Raw genomic sequence first — 24444 nt, 5'->3', positions numbered from 1 at the left:
AAGTGGGGTACAGAACTAAATAGAGAAATCTCAACATTCAATTTTAAATTCAATTTATTTTCATTTCTTAAAAAACATATATAGGAATGATATACCTGAATATATGTCTGTGTACCATGTGCATGCTTGATAGTAGAGGAATACAGGAGAAGGATTGAGTTCCCCCTTTAAATTAGAGTTATTGATGGTTGTAAGCTACCATTCAGATACTGAGAATAAAACCTGGGTCCTCTGATTAACCAGTTAGTGCCCTTAACTTCCAAATCACATCTCCACCTGCTGAATTTATATTCCTTATGAAAAAGTATGTTGAGATACAGAATCTATCACTCTATTACATAATGACTTAGTATAGTTCTCAAATAGAGCACATCCGTATCAAAATAACTTCAAAATACAATGACTAGCTCTGATATTATAAAATATTTATGTTATATTTCACATATAGTATCTACTATTCCAAACTAAAATGTTCAGAATTTTGTATTTCTATATTTCTTATTGAGTGAAAAGAATATATTATTATATTATATTATAATCATAAGAATTAATCTCATTTTGCATTTAACAATAGTCACTTTGAAAACTGTAGGTGTTTTATGAAATACAAGTATTAAACAAACACACATGCATTAAAAATGAGTAAAGATATTTTGTGTTAGGGATTTATGACTGAGAGGCACTTGAGAAAGTGCTCAACACCCTTATCCGTAAGGGAAATGCAAATTAAACAACTCTGAGATACCATCTCCCTCCTGTCAGTATGGCTAAAATCAAAAACACTAATTACAATTTATGGAGAAGATGTGGAGAGAGGGGTATACTCCTCCACTGCATGTGGGAGTGCCACATCATACAGACACTTTGTAAATCTGTATGGAGACTCCTCAGGAAATTGGGAATCAGTCTTCCACAAGATGCAGCAAATCCACTCTTAGGCATATACCCAAAAGAAGCCCATTCATACAACATGGACCTCTGTTCCATTATGTTCATAGTGGCAGCATCTCTAATGACCCGGAAGCATCATAGATGCTTCTCACCTAAAGTGTGGGTAGAAAAAAATGGGGTACATTTGGGATATTATAGTTTATGTTTGTTCTTACTATAGCAAAGAATGGGTGCATTATTTCTCTTAGCATGTTTCAGTGGACAAGCATGACTGTACATGGAACTGACCCTGATCCCTTGAATGTGGGTGTCAGTGAGGAGGCCTACATAATCTATGGGGCCTTGGGTAGTATTTATCCCTGGCATACAAATAGATTTTGCTGCCCATCCCACAATGAGGAATGCTGTTTCAACCTGGATTTTTGGGGGAAGGCCTAGGCCCTGCCCTGGATGAAATGACAGACTCTAGAGATCCTCCATGGAGGGCCTCACTTTCCCTGGGGATGGGCATGGCGATTGGGTGGGGGAATGGGGGACCTGGTTGAGGGGAGCGGGGGAGGAGGGTAGGGAGAGGGAGTTGGGATTGACATATGAAGCTAGCTTGTTTCTAACTTAAATTAAAAAAGGAAGAGAAAAACATAATATGAGAAGTGACATTTATTGAACATTACCATATGTGTTGACTATCCGGGTGCCAGTGAGTAATAGGATAAATCAAACAAATGAAAAAAAAAAACAACAAAGTCACAACAACAGGAAAAGCAGCAAAACACAACAGTGATTCGGAAAACATAGTTCAGTCTCTGTTTTTATATGAATATTAAGCTCATCTATTGTCCAATTTAGCCAATATTTCAATGGTTTCACACTTAAATCAATAGAGACTCAAGTGTGCCAATGTCACAGAAAATAATGAAAGGCACTGTTTCCAAAGAACAGTAGTTTTGTTGATATTGAATTGGATCCCCATCTATAAAAATGTCATACTTTTGCCATGATTGTTGGGTGGTTCTTTTGCTAAATTTTCATCAGTTGCTTGGGGAATATGATCATGAACTTTCCAGATGTCAAGTACAGAATATGTAAAGAGTACTGCTGACTATTAATACTAATATGCTAAAACCTTCAAAGACATATTCATATGGTATTTTAAATATGTTTATCGTGAAGAACATTGAGAAAATATTTAATATCATTTTATGTATTTAATATTATAAAGAGAAAGTAATGTATTTCAAATTATTAAGACTTCAGAGCATGATCATTGTATCACCATTTAATGTTTAATCTTTAACCATTTACTTTGTCTTTCAGCTAAAATCTTTTTTAAACTTCAGATTTAGCTACACTATTTTTTGTGACTTAGAATACAATTTTAGGATAAATAACATTGATAAGATCCAGATACATATGTCAATTTAATTTAAATTTTGTAATACATATCAGAAGTCAAGCAAGACATTGGAAAATTTTACAGCAGTAAATATGTTGTAGGTAATATTTTCCTACACTTCCCAGACACTATTCTGTGTGAATTCTCTCCATTAAATCAGTTAATCTTGCCAATAAATGAATATTCTTCATATTTATTGTTACAACCTAGTAATTGGGACAATTAAGATTAGTACTTTCCTGTTTTTTAGAAGGGAAGCAAAGTTTTTAAATACCACATGAAAATGTGAGCTGAAACACATTGCTTTGAAAGATTGACAAGGAAAAGCCAAAAATTAGAAGGAATTAGTATGCAACACTTGTGACTTGGCAGTAGGAAAAACTAAAGTCATTAAGAGTAAGACCAAAAATTAAAGTTCTTTATAATCACATCAGAAACCAACTCAAATTGACTATAAATATTGTTAAGATATACAACAGACTGAAGGGACACATGCATATCTCAGAGAAAATTGATGTCTATGATATAAAACTCATTGCTTCAAAACAAATAAAGAAAATGAAAGCAACTTCATTATGTAATTGGAAGACGATTATGGAAATAGTATAAAGAAGAGGGGATAAAATGATCAATTAAATTGTGCTTCATCTCATTAATTAAAAATGGAAAAGCTAATGAACACATTATTAGCATATTTTTGCCATAACCTTTTAATAATGCCAAATGTTTTTGAGAATAGAATTTTAATGGCTGTATAAAGAAGTTTGGAAGAAAATTACGAAAACAATAATGTGCACAGTTTGTATCTTAGTTCTTATTTAAATCTTGTTACTAAAGATTTGCTTGCTCACTCACAGTGAAGTATGCTTGAGGTCTCAAGCATTTGTTCCCTAATACTAAAAAATAGCAAAGAATACATAGATGTATACTATTAAACAGGTAAATTAATATTCAGGAATATTATGCTATTTAATATTCATGTTCATTTAAAGATATACTATGTATGAGACAAACTCCAGTGTGTAAAACTCTGAAATGTATCTGAAAATTGGCAAATAGGTTGAGTTTCAAAAGGAGATGTCTAACAAAACACATACCATTCTATTAGCATGGATTTTTGTTTTATGTATGCATAAGAGAAAAATTAATGTGCATATAAATATAAGTACATGTCAGAAATATCTAAACCGAAGTAAAGGAAAGCACTTAATTAGCAAATATTAAAAAGTTGTGTAGTTTAAAATTTTTATTTTCATTTTTCAATGTGTGATATTCAGATTTATTATTTGACAGAAAAATCTAGAAATGAAAACATTCTCTATCAAAATAGTGCAATATAGTCACCTGAGTACAGCAGATTTGGAAAATGCAGAGATTTGCTTTTTGTATGGCTCTCTGTCTTAGTGTTGAAAATTTGATCTAGTTTACATGGGTACCTGATAGAGTTCATGCAAAACTCTCTGTGTAATTTGAGTTATTCACAGAAATATTTTCAGATTCAAGACAGGTGATACATTTCAAACTTTTAAAAATAATGATAAACACTGATCCACTGCTCAGGACCCCATAGGTTGCCCAGGCCTCCTCACTGACTCTCACATTCAGGGGGTCTGGATCAGTCCCATGCTGGCCTCCCAGCTGTCAGTCTGGGGTCCAAGAGCTCTCCCCTGTTCAGATCAGCTGTCTCTGCTGGTTTTGCCAGCCCATTCTTTGCCAATTTGCTCATTGCTTCTCTCTGTGTGTCACTGGGTTCCTTGGGTTCAGTTCAGTGTTTAACTGTGGGTGTTTGCCTCTACTTCCATCAGTCACTGGATGAAGGCTCCAGGATGGTTATAGACATCAAGTTCACTATCAGGAATGGGCATTCGAGGTGGTCTCTCCACTATTGCTTAGCTTGGCAATTGGTGTCATCCATTTAGATCACTAGAGGTCACACTGGTGCCTGATCTGTCTTCTAACCTATGATTCCCTCTTTCCCCTATTCTACCCCCCCCACTCACCCCAACCTTCCTGTTCCCCTATGACCTACCCTCCCTTGCTCTTCTGCCCCTCTCTTCTTCCCAGCACCCACATTCCCCCAACCCTCGCTGTGTTCCCCATCTGTTCAGAGGATCTTGCCTCATTCCTCTTCTCTGGGGTACCATGCATATCTTTTAGTTTTTTCCTGTTTACCAGACTCTCTATCAGTGGAAGTGCAGACTGGTCCTATCCTGATCCATGTCTAAAATCCATATGTGAGTGAGTGTATACCATGTTTGTCTTTTTGTGACTGGGTTAACTCACTCAGGATGGTTTCTTCCAGTGCTATCCACTTACATGCAAATTTCAAGATTCCATTGTTTTTTTCTGCTGAGTAATACTCAGCTGTAAATACCACATTTTCTCTATCCACTCTTCAGTTGAGGGGCATCTAGGTTGCTTCCAGGTTCTGGCTATTACAAATATTGCTGCTATGAACATAGTGGAGCAGATGCCCTTGTTGTATAATTGCCCTCTTTTGGAAATATGCCTAAGAGTGGAATTGCTGGGTCTTGTGGTAGATTGATTCCCATTTTCCTGAGGAATATTCCTACTGATTACCAAAATGGCTGTACGAGTTGGCACTCCCAGCAGCAGTGGAGTGTTCCACTCTCTCCACATCCTCTCCATCATAAATTGTCTTCGGTGTTTTTGATATTAGCCATTCTGACAGGAGTAAGATGGTATCCCACAGTTGTTTTGATTTGCATTTCCCTGATGGCTAAGGATGTTGAGCACTTTCTTAAGTGTCTCTCAGCCATTTTAGACACCTCTGTTGAGGACTCTCTATTTAGTTCTCTACCCTACCTTTTCATTGGATCCTTTGTTGTTTTGGAGACATGCTTCTTGAGTTCTTTGTAAATTTTGGAGATTAGCCCTCTGTCAGATGTGGGGTTAGTGAATATCTTTTCCCATTCTGTGGACTGCCTTTTTTCTTGTTGACTGTGTCCTTTGCCTTACAGAAGCATTTTAGTTTGAGGAGGTCCCATTTGTTAATTGTCGATCTCAATGTCTGTGCCACTAGTGTTATGTTCAGGAAGTGGTCTCCTGTAACAATTCGGTGAAGAGTATCTCCCACTTTCTCTTCTAAGAGTTTCAGTGTGGTTGAATTTATGTTGAGATCGTTGATCCATTTAGATTTAAGTTTTGTACAAGGTGATAAACATGGATATATCTGCATTCTTCTGCATACCAATACCCAGTTATGCCAGCAACATTTGTTGAAGATGCTTTCTTTTTTCCATTGTATAGTTTTAGTTTCTTTGTCAAAAAGTGTTCATAGTTGTGTGGGTTAAAATCAGGGTTTTCAATTCAGTTCCATTGGTCTACCTGTCTATTTTTCTGCCAATACCAAGCTGTTTTCAGGACTATAGCTCTATAATAGAGCTTGCAGTCAGGTATGGCGATGCCTCCTGAAGTTTCCTTATTGTATAGGGTTGTTTTGGCTATCCCGGGCCTTTTCTTTTTCCATATAAAGTTGATTATTATTCTCTCAAGGTCTGTGAAGAATTGTGCCGGACTTCTGATAGGGATTGCATTGAATCTATATACTGCTTTTGGCAAGATTGCCATTTTTATTATTTGTTCCTACCAATCCAAGAGCATGGGAGATCTTTCCATTTTCTGGTATCCTCTTTGATTTCTTTCTTTAAAGATTCAAAGTTCTTGACTGAAATTTCTTTCACTTCATTGGTTAACATTTTCAACAAATATTTGATGCTGTTTACGGCTATTGTAAAGGGTGCTGTTTCTCTGATTTCTTTCTCAGCCACTTCATCATCCTGTATAGAATAGGGCCACTGACTTTTTGAGTTAACCTTGTATCCTGCCACTTTGCTGAAGGTGTTCATCAGCTCTATGTGTTCCTTTGTGGAGTATTTCAGGTCACTTATATAAACTCTCATATCATCTGCAAATAGTGAAATCTTGACTTCTTCTTTCCAATTTTTATCCCCTTGATCTCCTTTTGTTGTCTTATTGCTGTAGCTAGATCTTCACATACAATATTGAAGAGATATGGAGAGAGTGGACAGTCTTGTCTTGCTCCTGATTTTATAGGAATTGCGTTGAGTTTCTCGCCATTTAGATTGAGTTAGCTGTTGGTTTACTGTATATTGCTTTTGTTATGTTCAGGTACGTTCCTGTTATCCCTGATCTCTCTAGGACCTTTATCATGAAGGGGTGCTAGAATTTGTCAAAGGCTTTTTCAGCATCTATTGAGATGGTCATGTGGTTCTTCTTTCGCAGTTTGTTTATATGGTGGATTTTCTAATATTGAACCATCCCAACATTCCTGGGATGAAGCCTACTTGATCACGGTGAATGATTTTTCTGATGTATTCTTGAATCCGGTTTGCTAGTATTTAATCCATTTTTGTTCTGTTTTTCTAAGTATTTCCAAATTTCCTTCTCTCCCTCTTCATTCTTCTAAACTGAAAATCAACAGCAAGAATACATCTTCAGATATACCCTCATTCTCAGACATTCTAACTGCCAGAGTTCTGTATGAAGTGGAGGTTTATTCTCAAATAATTAAAAACCTTGTGATATTCTGTCACAGTTCATCAAAACAAAATTAACCCAGTGGGTTTAGGTTTGTATTCATTAAAGTATATAATATTTCATATTGTTATTTGCATATACTATGTTATCAATCACTGTTGAAAAATTTCCCCTTTAGTTCTCAATATATAAAAAATTGTTCCTTTCATGGATTAACAATTTATTTTTTCACATTTTCACTAATTTCATAATTGATCATAGTCATGTTCACCCTCTATTTCCTGTCCTCAGTCCCTCCCTTTCCTGCCAGTGCTACAGCACTATGGGGATTAAATCTACAGTTTATCATCATTGATTATGTTTTCAATATTTTATCTGGGTTTTATTTAGGCTTATTTAATGAATTAGGTATATTGATTTATATGTATATATCAGTATACCATATATATGTCTATTGCTCAGGGAAGTCAAAAGATGGCATTGAATCCCCTGAAGCTAGTGTTACTGATAATTATACATCCCATTTTGTGTGATAGGATTCGAATCCAGTTTTTCTACTAATACAAGTGCTCCTAATTAGTGAATCACATGTCCAAGCCAATATTTCCAATTCTTATTGTAAATTCTTGTAAGGGTTCCAATTTCATATCTTGTAGAGATATATTTTATCAAAAATTTAATTTTCATGTAAATAGGCATTATCTAGTAGATCTTTGGCATACACTTAAATAATCAATTAGAAATAAAGTTTATATCAGTGGGCTTTCTATAGTTCTTGCCATTTAGTACACCATTTAAACATTTTTTGTAATACTACAACCCAAAAGCATCTTACATAGAAACTTTGACAAAAACTTTGAAAATAGAATAAGGAAATAAATATATAATAAAGTAAAGCAGATAGCATAAATAATTTCAATTAATTAAATAATTCAGGTAATATAAATATTACTGATAGGACGAAATTTGAGTCCTCATGGCTTACTATGTCATATACAAGGTACATAATGTTCAGAATTAAACTATTACTCAAACATTTTATGTAGTCACATAAATAAAACCTTAAAAGAGATAAGTACAAAGTATAATTATCACGTTAAAATTAGATCATCTACTACAGTAAACTGACCTAAATAAAATGAATAATTCCAAAAATTTTAAAAACAGTGGCTGCTAATTAAAAAAAGGAACCTGCCTTATGATAGTTACCATAAATGTAACCATGATTTGCAATAAGTAATCAGGGTTGGTATGGAAGATATTAAAGGAAAACTCTGATGTTGCTAAGATTTTATTAGAAGAGAGTTTAAGGAAATAAAATGTTTTAATTGTGTGAGTTAATGTTCCAATGAAGGGTAGTTAAGACTCGAAAGATATAAAGATCACATTATAACAGCGATCAATAAACCAGACAGGCATTGTGTTTACAGGAACAATTACATTAGGGCAGAAATAATTTGGAAGTTATTTTTGGAAATTTCACCCTCTCTTTCTAGTCAGCTGTAAAAGTTACAAGGAATTGTACAATCTCATTGTGTCATAAAATGAATAAAGAATTGCCATCAACCATCAATTTTGTTCTCATTTCCACTAAACATGTATGAATACACTACTTAAGAAAATTATAAAATTAACCTTTATTGTCCTCTATGTATTATAAAGACAGTGAAAGGAAATTCAAAGGTGATTACATATGTGACTTATCCAAAATTTGAATGTGTGTTATTCCATATAGGTTGTACTTCTCAAGACAGATTTAGCTTAAACCAGTGAACTGAGGAATAACATTGAACAGAATGATCTCAGCAAATATTTTCTTCAGGCGTAAGCCTGTTGGTTCTTACTTGGTGTCTGAAGTAATTATTTCTCTTTTCTATACAATGAGATGTTAAATCATGTAGAAATTTCATTTCATCTTTTTGTCACATTTTGCCGTTTCTGCTAGAAAAGCCAATTTTTTTCTTTGCCAAAACTTGCCAAACAGAAAATGATTTGTTGAAGTAGATGCAAAAGTTAAGACCTTTGTGTGTCTCTAATGGTTTTGCCTCCAGACAGGGGTTGTTGATAAGATTACATATGATTTACTCTTCTGATGAGATAGAATGACATGTTAGAAAAAAAAATAATTGATAATAAGAGTCACTCAAATGTGTATGTAAGAATTGTATCAAAACATTATTTAAAAAGTCAAATTGACTGATTTCTTCAAACAATAACAAATACTCACGAAGAAAATTGATGTTTTATTAAAATGTATTAAAATATACTTGCACATAGAAGAAAGAAATTGGATATAAGGGACTTTCCCCAATGTTTTCAAAGGGAACTGCAGCATCAATTATTATCCTTCAGTAACATAACACACTATCCTGATATTAACATATTTTATCTTCCTACTACTGCATTGGAGTATAAATATCCTGGTTAATTAGACTGCTCCTGGGATGCAAATAAAAATCAAAACCTGTTTACTTATTGCGTGACAGCTTGTTCTTCATAACATAATATAACCATCGCGAGTTTACATGAAGAAACAAGGGATTTTTGTTTTAGACCAAAATGATTTTCATTGTAACAAAAAGTAGGTGGTTTATAAGAAACCAACAATATGTTTCACTAAGTACTTCTCCTACGCTTCAGAATTTTTTTCCAGTAGAATGAATCATCTGTATTTATAGATGGTTGTCCCAGTCCTGACATGGTTCTTTGCTCCCAAGAGGAATAGTAGCTCTAGAAGGCAACTTCATATTTACTCTATGATCTTAATATGTTATGTAATTCTTTGCAAATAATGCTATTTTATAACATAAGTATATTTATTAAATCAAAACAAGAATAAACATGAACACTGATAGTAATTCAATGAAGTATGCATGGATAGCACGACTAAGACATTTCATCTGAATAGCCTCTGTGATGGTATTCTCTACTTAAAGACAAAATGCAAGCTAATGTCTAATCATTCACAGATTGCAACCTGTGAAATAGTACAGCTCTGCTGTCTGACTGAACATTGAGCAGACCACACATTTGTTTTGATACATTTTCTATATTAATGTATTCCTTATTATCATTACAAAAACCCATTGTGATTGTGATACCTGTCTTCAACAATTTAAAGAAGTGATTGACACCCTGTTTGACAATGTTAAGAAAATAAAATACATATCCACAAAACCCTAAAACAACACCTGGCTTGTGGTAAAGCAGTTTACTTCATTGGTTAAATCTCTTGTATAAGTTGTATGTATATTTTTAAAAGGCTTTTAGAAGTATATAATGAATTCAGAAAACATTTGGATATTTCACACTTCCAGATGAGTTGAATAAACAGAACAAATTAATTAATTAATAAAATCCATGAAGTTTAGATTTCAGACAATGCTTTTGTTTAACCTATTCCTTTATATATCACAGTAATCAGATCCATTTTGTCACATATCTTCAGCAACTACTATGGAAGAAATATATTCTAACACATTTCAGATATGCTCACTTTCATCCCAATCAATATATGTCCCTATGTTCTCACTCTCTTGACAGCCTTTTTAACTTGGAATAGGCAGGTCTATATTCAATATGAGTTTACCTCTGTTTTCTTCACTATGAAGATGATTGAAAGCATTTAGTGCAGTAAAAAAAAGACACAGGGAATACTTTTGATGGTCGATTCTATTTTGTTTGTTTAATACATTTGTTTGTTTAATACATTTGTTGGTTTATTTGTTGTATGTGGTATAAATACATATGTGAGTAGAGTTCAGAGGACAATTCTCAGGAATCTGCTCTCTCTTTCTCTGCATTTTGATGGGAGAACAGTACACAATACTAAGTATGTCAGGTCCCAATGTGTTTTTTATTAAATAATGATTTGTCAATTCTTTGAGAATTTCATAATCTATATTTTGTTCATATTCACAACCCTCTTCCAATTTTTGCCAGATACATCTTAACCTATCTACTTACTTATCATCTATTATAATTAATAATTTTAATATATTTGTAATTATTATAGAAATGCACCACTTTACTAATCTTTGCTTCTACTTCTAATTTATTACTTCAAAGCTAACCATCTTTCACCCTTGTCATTCACTCCCTACTCTGTTGATAGCTTCTTTTTCTTTGTTGTGATACACACACACACACACACACACATATATACACATATACATATATCCCATACATGTGTGGCTGTATGAACATATATAGGCATGTATAAGTATATAGTTTATGTGCACACACACGGCCACATATAGACAATCTTACACACACACAGACTCACACACACACATGTGTGTGTGTGTTTGTATAAAACCTGACAAATCCTTTTTTGTTGCTCTTGTGTATACGATCTTAGGGTTGACTGCTATATACTGTACAATCAGTACTTTTATTCCTAGAAGGCAATTCTCTACTACTCAGCAGTCCTTAATTGCCAATAGCTCATCATCAGAATAGAGAAAAACTGGAAGCTATACCACTGAAATCCCATTGCTTTCTAATGCAGTGCTCAAAGATAGCCAGAGCAATAAATGAAGAGAAAGACAATAATGATATATAAATAGGACAAGAAGTCAAAATGTTCCCATCTGCAGAGAAATCCACAAAGTATCAGAAAATGCTAGAGATCAACAATTTACACAATGTATGTGTATGCACAATCAAGTTTAAAAAGCAGTGGCCTTTCTATACATCAAGAGCAAACACACTAAGAGAGAGATAAAGGACACATTCTCCTTCAAATACCATCAATGAAAATACAAATAATTTGAAATAAACCTAACCAGGGTGATGAAAGACTTCTAGAACAAGAACAAGAATAAGACAACAACAACAAAGAACTGAGAAAATACCTGGAGAGAATGAGAAAAACTAGAGAAAATCAAAATAAATCTCATCTTAATGAATTAGTAGAATTAATATTATTAAATGAGTGATCTACCAAGAGCAATTTACAGTTTCAATAAATTTCTAATCAAAATACTTACAATACTCAAGGAACTAAAAAAATAAATTCTACAAATAACAATGAACCAAAAAACCCTGAATAGTCACCAATGTCTTAAATCAAAGCACAAATCATCAAGTTTAATTTGTATAGTGTATACTGCTGAATGCTTGACTTACCAGAGGCAACACCCTTAAATTGAATTGACTCTGCCTTGCTCAAAAGCAATCAAGTATCAATATTTTTAGTCTCCTAGGTCTATAGCAGATTTTTTTTTGGCCATGAGGTAATGCAGGTGTTCTGCATGCTGTCACAATCAATGTCAGTTCATATGTACAATTACCAAACTTTGTCCCCTAAACACTGAAAACTTGTAGTTATCCACCCTCTTACCACACAAATATGCAATTAAATAAATGGTTGTAATGAAATAGCAAAATAGAACAGATGATCTATGGCTTAAATAATATGAACACATTCAAATTATCTGTACCATACATTGTTTCTTTTCCTTTTTTACCCCACTCTACTGAAAAATATTGTTTTCAATCTGGAGAAATGCACTTTTTTTGATGCTTGCTAAGGAAATTTCCCAATAATTTTCATTATGAGGTCCTCACTGCTATTTGTGATGTTTCTGAGGTTATTCCCTGTTGCCATGAGAACAGAATTCTATGCATGGAGTCTGTCTCCCTCCAATATAGTCCTAATTCATTAAAGCAAGGAGAAAAAATTATTTTTTCCATATTGATCCTTGTCTAGCAGAGTGATACAGGTGTCTCTTTTAGAGGTGAGTACCCCACAGTTTGTTACTTCCTCACGGTCATTTAATTTAAGGAAAACAAAGCAATTCTTTTAATATTTTCATCAAGTAGAAAATTATTTTGTAGTGATTTATTTGACATCAATATTAAGAAAAAAATCTGTCCCTTCATCTTAATTTTGCCTCTACTCACCAATTTATTTTTACCATTAAAAGATCTTCATATTGCAATGGCAATCTCTCCATTTTAACATTTTATGTAAAAGATAGAAAGATAAAATTGAAGTTACTTATATTTTTAAATCTTAAATTTTAACAATTGAGAAGTGGTAAGAAAGAATCATGATAACTGGCACTTATTTATTTCTGTTGTATAACCAAATGGTAAGAGATGAATATCTTTTCAAGATTAAGGATGATTTTTAGTTCAAACCCTGTTGAAAAAAATTTAACTAGATGATTTTCTTAACATATAAGGCATCAAATGCATTGAATTTGATGCCATATATTAAAAAGTTATTTGCTTATGTATTTGTTCCTAATTTAAAAAATCCATGGGATGTTGAATAAAGCACAGTATATTCATGCTGACTATATAATTAATAGAGAAAGATTAACATAGAATTTTCCAAATTAATATTTGTGTGATGATCTTCTCAAAGAATAAACATTAGTACTTTTACATTGTAAACACAAAGATAGTATTTTGGTTTTATAACTTTGCTGTATTCTTTTAAATCTCATATATCTGTATTCTCTTATTAATATATTGATAAACACCACTGTTTTTCCTATTAACCTTCTATGGGCTATGCAATGTGAATACTAGTTGGATGAAAAAGTAAGTGTGGTTGCTCTTCAGACCAAAAGGGAAAATAATCGCTTTCATTCCTGAGACAGGCAATGCACTGGTAATTGTTAAGAAACTTCCTTAATAATATCTAATTATGAAGTTCTCACAGCTCCTTGCAATTATATGATCAGTTCTTCCTGTTGCTAGTAAACTGGCATGTATGCCGAGGGTGTCTTCTTCTAATGCAGACCTATCTCATGAAAACAAAGAACGGAGATGCTAACAACATTCTTCATTAACTTCTCACTCATTCACTTAAGGAAAACACATTTTTCAGACTGCTATCTCAACTTGTATCTCAGTTTATAGCATCATACACATAAGTCTAATTATCAAAAATGTAGAGATATGAGCCATGAAAATGCAACACATCTTATGTCATAACCAAATAGAGTAATCACCTAAAGATCAAGAAGGTATTATTAATTTTCTTGGATTTTAGGAGTTGAAAAATGTTACAAGAATTATTGAACTCAAATCTTCTGTTACACTGAGGACATGCTTTAGAATTTATTTATTGATAATAAAACAAGCACAAGTATTGTGAGTACAAGTTCAAACACAAAATACTGACTTAATATACTACATTGCGATGGGTCAGAGAATTCGGTTGTTGTGGTTAGACTTAGGACAACTTTACTTATTCATGAAAATTTTGAAAAAATTAATGCACTATGATATTCTACATATTATAGAGTTTCTTTTGCAAATGTCTGTAGGAGATTGAGTTGTCAAGTTACCAAACAAATTTGCTGGGGACTCAGAAAGTTTCAAGGAGGCAAACACATTGATTTGCTCTTTTCACTCCTGGATCAGGGACAGTTTTTCTTTCATTCCCTTGAAGGTCAAGCCCAAAGGCCTTCAAGGTTTGCTCTACACAATTGCTATTTTTCAATGGGATTACCCGGTCTCTCTGCTTATAAATTGAGACATTTGTCCTTGTACAAAGAATTTCACGTTTTGCTTTCCCATCGGTGCTGTTCTTTTGTTTTGTTTTGTTATTTTGGTATTGAATCACCATGCTGCCACTATCCTAGATCATCAGCCTTCACAACATTTCTTAGTTTCATAGCTGAGGTGGTGATTTCTTCTCTTAAATCATATCTTGTGTCAATTATCTACCTGTCTGTCTGTCTCTCTCTATACTTTTCTATCTTCATTCCTTCCTTCCTTTATTTTTTCTTTTTTTCATTCTCTCATTCTACCATATATCTGTTGCCATCATCAATATTAAATCTTGATCCATCCATTCATCCAACCTATTTGGTTTTCTCAGGAAAATTATGGCCAAAAAATGTGATGACTAAATAGGGAAATAAAAGAGGCATTTCTGAATGTTATATTAAGTAATCTATATTTACATTTAGAACAGGAAAACAAGGCTGATATGCTCAAGCATAGAATTCCTATGCAGGACCTAGAGTGATGTCACATTATGTAAGACTACTTGCTGGTCTTGCAGAAGATATGAATGTGGTCGCTAGAACTGTTGTCTGGTATACTCACACCTATAGATAACAACAGTTCAGTAGAATCAGACATTCTATTTAGGTCTTGTGAAGACTAAGTGGAGCTGGCACACATAAAGATGAATTAAAAATAATTATCTCTGAAAAGAATACCTTTTAAATGTTTATTTGAAGGTAGACCTTCACTTGTAGTGCTACCATGGATGTACTGACGTCATCTAAGTTTTAAAAGCTAGGCATTTCATTGGCAAGGTCTATAGATGGCTTTTAATCCAATGGTTAGTCAATGTGGAGGTGAGGAGAATAATACAAAGAGAGTGACCCAAGATTCTACGGTAGATTCAAGTTAGAAAAATGTCTATATATTCAATTCACTCCCCGCAAAAGAACTGAATCAGAATCCGTTCTTACAAAAGAGAAATTTGATGCCTTTGTGGAAATTTGAAAAATTAACAAAGAGCTCACAAGCCATTCCCTCTGGGTGAATGATGAAAGCAATTTTAGACAAAATTTTTTCATTTTGTATTTAAGGATTTCCAATATATTTGCATTTATATATAGGCATTAATATAATTATTACAAAAACTTTCTTGTGGAGCTGGGTGGTAGTGGCCCACACCTTTAATCTCAGCACTCAGGAGGCAGAGGCAGAGGCAGGCATATTTTTGTGAGTTCGAGACCAGCCTGGTCTACAAGAGCTAGTTCCAGGACAGACAGCCTCCAAAGCCACAGAGAATACCAGTCTTGAAAAACCAGGAAAAAAAGATAAAATTGCAGAAACATACCATTGTTTTTATATTATTTTAATTTATGAATAGGCTTTTATTATTTTGAAACAGTTTTATATTCATATCAATAGATTTTCCTGCAATCTTCTTTTCACATACAAGTTTAAGTTTTACCATTTAAGAACATTCTCATACCACTTCTACTCCATATTTACCTCATACTAACTCTTCCCACATACCCTTGTCAAGTTCAAATTTGTGACCTTTTAGTCTATAATTATCATTGTTATACATACATTTATATATTGCTACATTATATTCTACTTAAGATTCTTAAAGTATATTACTTTGTATGTGGGGTTAGAAATAATTCATCCACTGAACATCACAGAAAAGGGAAATGATAGGAGATAGAAGAATAACATGCCTTTTGAAGGACAATGTCTTCTGTAAATGACATTTTGTTATTCTTAATAATTTTCCACACTGACAAATTATGTCTACAGGGAAATGTGGAGTGAGGAAATTCAATATCACCTTATTTCTAGATGAAGAACAACAGGTTACTGAGAGAGGAGGAATCACTCTTTTTAGAGTAGCAAATATATGTATTCCTAATAAACGATTCATAACCAAAGATCTATATTATATTTTTTCATATTATATATTATATATTTGACATTTATTATTATTATTCATGATAAAATTGTGTTAACTTCAACAAAACATAAATTATACTAAAATGTATTATATTACTCACATGTGAAGTTATGCTTATTTATATATTTCTTGCTTAGTGAAGAATCTGCAAGCTAGGTAGTGTAGCCCATGTCTTTTATAGCAGCACTCAGAAGGCAGAGGAAGAAGGTTCTTTGTGATTTCCATGCCAGCCTTGGCTACAGAGCTTGTTACAGAACACCCAGGGCTACACAAAGAGGCCCTGTCTTGGAAAAAAAGAAACAAATTCAACTAAGTTAAGATAATGAAGATTCTAATGCCAGAGTTAAAATTAAGATGCAAATCATCAACCTTTGTACTACTGTCTAAATTCTAAGTATCCTATTAGAATCATTGTAGTTTCTATGGCAATATTAAAAGAGTTCCAGTATGTAAGTCAAAAAATAAATAGAAAAGAGGTTTTGTTTTATTTTTCTACTTATTTTAATAAAGCATAATGTATTTGTTATTATACATATAATATACCATTAATAATGATATTCTTATATGTTGATATGATTTCTCAGAAGATCAGTATGAACCTTAAGAATCTGTTACAACAAAAGTATAATAACTGCCAAAAAATGGTCTTGAAAATGCAGAGTCTGCTTTATCAGAAAACATAATCTTTCTTTTAAATATGTATGAAGCTGTAAGCAGACAATTTTCTGTAATTTATTTCCCAAATGCATGCTATCATTATATCTTCCTGGATGAAGAGATCAGAATGAATTATGCAAATTCATGATTGTGTTATCAAGCACTCTTTTACCTTGGCAATCACTCAGTGATTCTTTGCAAGTTGAAAGTAATGATTTCCAAAATGATCATGACATGTTTGTAATCTGTAATCTACTCAAGAATATCAATACAAAGATTGTGTTACACTATTAAGGAGTATCCTCCAATTGCAAAGGTGGAAATGATATCTTGAACTGTAGAATTAATTATTGTATTTTTTGTAAATGGCTGTTTAAAAATGAATAATTTTCATATTTTTTCCTTTTTTTTGAGACAGGGTCTAGCTATGTAACCTTGGCTTCCTTAGAATCTAATTTGTTTCCTCAGATTAATCACAGATTCAAAATCCTTCTGTCTCAGCCCTGATGTGGTTCAGGATTACAAACAGTGATCATTAAGAATGTCCATAGAAAAATAATGGGTAAAAAGATATTAGTAAAAGTTGCCTGAAAATAGCATTTTAGACATAATAATATATTAAATGATGTTGATGATTTGACTTATATTATATAGGTTTATTATTACAGAGTCACAAAATTGGTTTAGTTCCATATAATAAATAGTAATGCAAATGTTAACAATACTTTAAGTATATCAACTTTTAAAATTTACAAAAAACCTGAATGCATGTCAATTTTTATTTATACTCATGCTAAAAGTTGATGTGTATAACTTTTGGTCCATCTGTTACATACTACATGAATGACAGATTATTTTAATACATTGTGTGAAAATTTGTAGTTTCTTTGAAAAGTATATTTGTAATTGCATTTAAAGCTTACATTAATTTATTGCACATCTACCAAATATATTTGATAAAATAAATTATAAGTTCATTAAGAAACAACTACACTTAGACATTAACATTTCTCATTTGAAAGAAATAGTAATAAAGAATTATGCTATACCTGTTATTAAACTTTGATGTCCGTAGGGAAGGTTTTAATATAAAAAGTGTTTCAAATGGAATATTGGAAAGCCTATGCAAAGTAAAATATAAAGTTTGTAACTAATATTCTTGATAGGTTATATAATATATTGATATTTAAAATAAGTTAGTACTAATTCAAAGTAATGAAGGTTTAGTTCTTCATTGTTCAACAGTATGAGAACTACAGAAAAGAATTAAAGAAGAACTAACACAAGTTCTCAAAGCTGAAACTTGTTAGAAGATAGCTCCCGAAAAGCCTGACTTTACATTGCTTTGGTCTTCAACTTTGTTATATAAATTTCATTTTGAATATCGCATTATTTGTATACTGGGAATGTGCTATGAAATGAATGTAAGTTAGAAAGAAATCAGAGACATAGACAAAGACTAAGAAATTCTCTGTTGTCTTACAGCTAGAAGTGGAACATAGACTTTTGGAAAAAATTTATTGAGAACAAGATGCGATAGAAACAAGAATTAAGCCTTAAATAAGATAAGTAACATTAGGGTATATATGATAAGAAAAAATAATAAAAAATGTTCTATCATATGTTTATTCTCAAAATTTCTGGTGGTGTTTTGCTCTTTTAATATAATATTCTTTAAACTTCTATGTCTCTAAATGACTCATGCTGGTTACTGTTTATACACTAAAAACCATTTCTACAGTAAATACTGTTGGTTCTTATTTTGATACATTGTTGGAATTGATACACAAATTTCATGGTTTTTAAAATACTGTCTAGTTCTTGCACCAAATTGTGAGTAATGGAATAGTCTATACTATTTAGGGGCTTCAAGTATCCCTGATATACAACTTGTATTGAAGTATCCCACACTGGGCATAGGTATTTTCTTTCTAAAGACATCATACACTTATTTGCAAAATAAAAACAATGCAAGGGGGACCTGGAAAATTCATTCCTCTTGGCTAGCTTTCACAGTACTGGAAGGTTCTATGCGTGCTCCATTTCAACACATGGTCTGCATCTCAAGCTGCTTTTCTTATTGAGATAAACTATGTTCTTTGCAGATTTTCTTAAACATAATATTACCCCCAAAAGTCCTGGAAAGATTTTTTTCTCAATTTAATAGCAATTCACTTATAAAGACTAAAGACACAGTTCAATAGGGAAAGCACTTATGTAACCATGAATTTTGATGTGTGTAATCGATGTGAATATCAGATTTGACAGTTAGCACTTGGAAGAAGGAAGCAGGGATGTTCTGGGGCTTCCTATTCTAACTGATGAAGTAAACTCCAGTATTAGTGGGATAACTTGTACCCAAACTTAGACAGACTTTCTCTTAGTATATTTGGTGAGTAGTATGTTATAATACATTTATTTTCTCATACATCTGTAAACCGAGTAGTCCAGTACCATGCTGTTTTTAACCAGGGAAGGTCTTTTGTATCATGGGGTGAAAGAGAGAAGCGATTGGAATCATTAATTTAGGGCATAGGTTCACTGATAATGTCATTATTCTCATGGACATATTTCATGTAGTGTGTTTTGCCCCTTAATATCACACTACTGGCTAATTAATTTTTAATGTGAGTTGTGGAGTGGATAAATACACATTTACACAAAGCTTTGTTCCTTTTTTTGTTGAACTTCTCTGAAAAATACACATTATATAATACTATTTGTCCTTCATAAGGCATGATATGGGCCAAGGAAATCTAAGATCTGATGGAACACAGGAGTACAAACAGTTCGTCAATGGCAAGCTTCTTATATTTATTAGTAGCAAAGCACATATTTAAAAGAATGTCTGTTTTTTAAATTAATTTGTTATCATGATTTTTATGTATCAGATTCAAGTGTTTTTTTTAACCATGAATTATGCTGAATACATAGTTTTAAGGAGAAATTAAGTATACTGTAAGGAATGAAATTAATTATTTAAGCATCATGTTTGAAAAAATAGTTACAGAGTGATGGAGAAACATACCCAATGTGTATCTCTCTGCCTTATACATGTGCAAATTGACAAATTTACCAGCACACCTGTGTTCACACATACACATGCCCAGAATGTTAGGGGTGGGACCAGTGGCACTTGAAATCCTAAGTCACTCTCACAGTTTTCGTTTTGTTTCTAATTTCCCATTTAAAATTTCCTCTACATTTCAGGGAAGTGAAAATTTGAAGCCACTGACACTTTAGTCATTATCAAAATATGCTGAAGGATTATGTGATTTATTCTACTTTATCCAGTAATTCAATGTTTGCTCAGTGATCCTCAGGGGCCCAGCAAGGGCTCTGTGGTCGGCTTACTGAAGGATCTGTTTTATTCATTGACTTAAAGGGAGAGGGATGCTTTCATTGGCTCCTGAAACAAAGACATAATGCTTTCCTCCTACCGGTTGTATATTGTTAGTTTCTTGCTAATGTGTCTCCAAATCGTGTTTTGTCTTTTCTGTGCCATCATCTGTTAGATGCTGCAGGTTCCAGGTCATTTCAGGAGTTCTTTGTACTCTGTTAGTTACTTGGCAAAAGCATTCTCTGTGGTTATCTGAATATGTGTCTGTGTGCAGCTTTTAATGTTCTCTTGTCATCGTTTATTTTCACTAGCTATATTCATTTCTTATTTTGCATACAAATATATGGGTTCAGATGACACAATACATAATTTTGTTCTGATGTATATCTCAATTACAGACTATTAATTGTGTTTTACACTTACACAATGGAGTACTATTCAGCGGAAAAAAAAAACAATGGAATCTTGAAATTTGCAGGCAAATGTATGGCACTAGAAGAAAGTATCCTGAATGCGGTAGCCCAGTCACAAGAGACAAACACGGTATGTACTAACTCATATATGGATTTTAGACATGGATCAGGGGAATGCAAGCATACATTCCCACTGCCAGAGAGTCTGGGAAACAGAACCTTAATCCAGTGGCTGATGGAAGCAGAGGCAGGCACCCACAGCTGAACCCTGAGCTGAACTCAAGGAACCCAGTGAAATAGAGACAGAGGACTGATGAGCAATGTGGTCAAGACTGGGCTGGTTACCCCACAGAAACAGCTGACCTGAACAAGCGAGAGATATTGAACCCCAAACTGATGACTGGGAGTCCAGCATGGGACTGATTCAGATCCTTTGAATGTAGGCAGTCTATTCGTCCTTGGGTATTAGATCAGTATTTATCCCCGGCATATAAATGGACTTTGGGTGCCCACCCCACAATGGGAGATGCTCTCTTAGCCTGCACTCTTGGGGGAGGGTGTAGGCCCTGACCTGAATGAAATGACAGACTCTGGAGATCTCACATGGAGCTCCTACCCTCCCTGGGAAATAGAGTGGGGACTGGAGGAAGGGGGTTAGTGGGAGGGCCTGGGAGAAGGGGAGGGAGAGGGAGCTGGGATTGACATGTGAAGCAAGCTTGTTTCTAAATTAAATTTAAAAATAAAAAAAAATCTGTTGATCACTCGAGGTCACTCTGGTGCCTGATCTGTCTTCTATCCTAAAGGGATAACACCAATTGGCAAGCTAAGCAATAGTGGAGAGACCACCTCGAATGCCCATTCCTGATAATGAACTTGATGTCTATAACCATCCAGGAGCCTTCATCCAGTGGCTGATGGAAGCAGAGGCAAACACACAATTAATTACTGAAATGAACCCAAGGAACCCAGTGACAGAGAGAGATGAGTGATGAGCAAATAGGCAAAGAATGGGCTGGCAAAACCAGCAGAGACAGCTGATCTGAACAGGGGAGAGCTCTTGGACCCCAGACCGACAGTGGGGAGGCCAGCATGGGTCTGATCTGGACCCCCCCAAATGTGAGTGTCAGCGAGAAGGCCTGGGCAACCTATGGGGCCCTGAGCTGTGGATCAGTGTCTATCCCTGGAATACAAACTGTCATCGTGTGCCTATAGCACAAAGAGGGATGCTCTCTCAGCCTGGACTCTTAGGGGAGTGCCTGGACCCTACCCAGAGTGAAATGACAGACTCTAGATATCCCCTATGTGGAAGGATTTGGCAATAGTGTGGGAGGGTGGGGGGGGGAAGCAGAGTGCGGGCGGAGGGGAGGGAGAGGGAACTGGGATTGACATGTAAATTAAGCCATTTAAAACTAAATTAAAAAATGATAAAAAGAAAGAAGAAAAATCTGTTGAAAGAATGGGTTTGGAATTTAGATTTATTTTTTAAAAAACTAATGTTTTTTTCTTTATTTCAAATAAAACAATCAATAATGTAAATGTAAATATTTTTTCACATAGGTAAACCTGATATTGAAATATATCTCAACTATTGTTTAACTACTTAAATATTAGGAAATACCTTCAGTAAAGACTAGGTATATATTGTGATTTACATTTTAAGATTAAGTTTAGCAACAATATTTTGACTGTTACATCTCTTTACTCAAGTTAACACACACTGTTAATTATGCACCCTGACTGATTTCAGGAGACTATAACACATCTAAGATGATAAAATATCAGTCACATTGATAACATTATAAGATATAAAAATATATGGTATAACTTTTTTTAATTTCAGTCTCTGTCAATCAGAAGTTACTTAGTAAATCCAGCCGTGTGTCTTTTATTGGGTATTCTGATTTATATAATATGTGTTATAAATTAGTAAATCTTTATAATGGTGCAGGTTTTGCTGTTTGGAAGCTTGATAATTCACATATTATCTAAATTTTTCAACTGATCAAGAGCATCTTTTTTTTCTTTATGGAATGGTCTATATAAGCAAGAAGGGCATCACTAACAAAGCAATTTTCAAAGGGCAGTGAAATATTTCATGAAGAATTAAAACATTCTTTTACTAATTTTATAGCAACTAAAATGGACTCCATAGTGTTACTTTTGAAGTTTCATTTCTGGTCTTTATAAATTGAGAAGATAATGATTTATGGAAAGACTTATTTAACCTAATGATAAGAATGATAAAAGTTTATAAATTGAGATTCATTTTACAGAGCAATTTCTTGAAAAACTCTCATCTATACAATGGCTGCATCATCATCACTTTTTTCCTAGCTAAGAATAGTTATTGAAATGCAAAATTATACTCATCAATAGTAACCTCTTAAACTAATAATTTTTAAACATAAGCTCTCCTAAGTTGGATAATCCTGATCTTGAGTAAAAAAGGTTGCTAAAAAGGCTTGCTATGTTGTTAAAAATCTAATCAGTGGGCGAGATTATAGATCAGTGGTAGACTGCTTTCCAGGTATGCACAAAATCCTTGTTTCAGTCCTCAGCTCAACAAAGACAAAATTCAGTTGACTATGGACACAATTATCCATTATTTCAGAAAAATAATTCAACAACATTATCCTGGCCATTTGTTTTTGTAACTTTGTGCTTATTTGAGTTATTTAAAGTTACGGAATAAAAACTTTCCATTTGGCATATTTACATAAATATGTTTAAATTTTAAAGGTTTAAAATTCAATATTTGATATCTAATATGAGATTGGTAAACTAGCATATTAGTTACCAGTTAGTGGAAAGAAACTGAAATTTTCTCTACAGTTTCATTCAAGGACGTGTTTATTTCTACTCTTACCTATGTTGGGCTGGGGAATGACAGAAGTTCAAGGACAAAACATAAAAAAATCATGTCATTAGCGATGGGGAAGTACAATTATTTGTAGATGAAATATTTCTACTACCTTTCTTGATTTCCTCAATGCTCACTTTTCTCAGCAGCACAGCAGGATTTCTTGGTAGGAAATCTCCCTGGTATTGGGAGCATTACATGAAGCGATGGGACCTGGTATAGCTCTCCCACTTGATACTTTGCCAGATGATACGTCCTTCATCTGTGCCTTGTCTAAGTACAACTCCATGTGGGATTTATTGTTACTCTTACTGGGAAAAAACTCCATGAACAAAGGCAACTTCAAGAAGAAAGAGTTAATTATGGATTACAGTACCAAAGAGAAAAGAGTATAGTGTGGTGGGAACAGGGTGGGGTATCAGGGCCTAACAACAGCAGTCAGAAGCTGGGAAGCAAATCTCAAACACGAGCATAGGACAAAGAAAAAAATTAATTGGAAGTTTAGCTGACCTCTACATTTTCAAAGTCACCATCACTGACAAATTCTCTCAAGTGGGGCACACTTAGTACTTTCCAATTAATGTCACCGAATTGGAAGCGACCATTCGAGAGTCTGAAGCCCTCAGGGGAGTATCTAATGGTAACCACCACATTCCACTTCCTGGCTCGTCTCATGGCAACATAACAGTGGAAAGTGATTATTTAGTCCAACTCCAAAGACCACGTAGTATTTCACTGTCATGACACTTCAAAATCTCCTCTGAGACAAAACGCAACACTTTTTTTTTTTTGGTTTTTATGAAACAGGTTTTCTCTGTATTGTTTTGGAGGCTGTCGGTCCAGCCCGGCCTCGAACTCACAGAGATCCGCTTGCCTCTGCATCCCGAGTGCTGGGATTACTGGCGTGCGCCACCACCGCCCGGCTAGGCAACACTTTTAGTAAAC

The 24444-nt window shown here is 33.8% G+C and overlaps 1 long non-coding RNA gene across 1 annotated transcript in view; it reads right to left on the bottom strand.

Annotated features, from left to right (window-relative positions):
• Positions 1-24112, bottom strand: part of LOC121137464 — a 32157-nt gene extending 8045 nt beyond the window's left edge. The window contains exon 1 of the long non-coding RNA XR_005874698.1: positions 24010-24112. This is a non-coding gene — a long non-coding RNA (uncharacterized LOC121137464). The remainder of the gene's footprint in view (positions 1-24009) is intronic.
• Between the last annotated feature and the right edge of the window lie 332 nt (positions 24113-24444).

The sequence above is a fragment of the Mesocricetus auratus genome, unplaced genomic scaffold (genome assembly GCF_017639785.1).
Source record: "Mesocricetus auratus isolate SY011 unplaced genomic scaffold, BCM_Maur_2.0 Super-Scaffold_2245, whole genome shotgun sequence".
In the NCBI taxonomy this organism is placed as follows: Eukaryota; Metazoa; Chordata; class Mammalia; order Rodentia; family Cricetidae; genus Mesocricetus; species Mesocricetus auratus.
The sequence above is the reverse complement of the archived record's forward strand: the minus strand, read 5'-3'. Positions and strand labels throughout refer to the sequence as shown.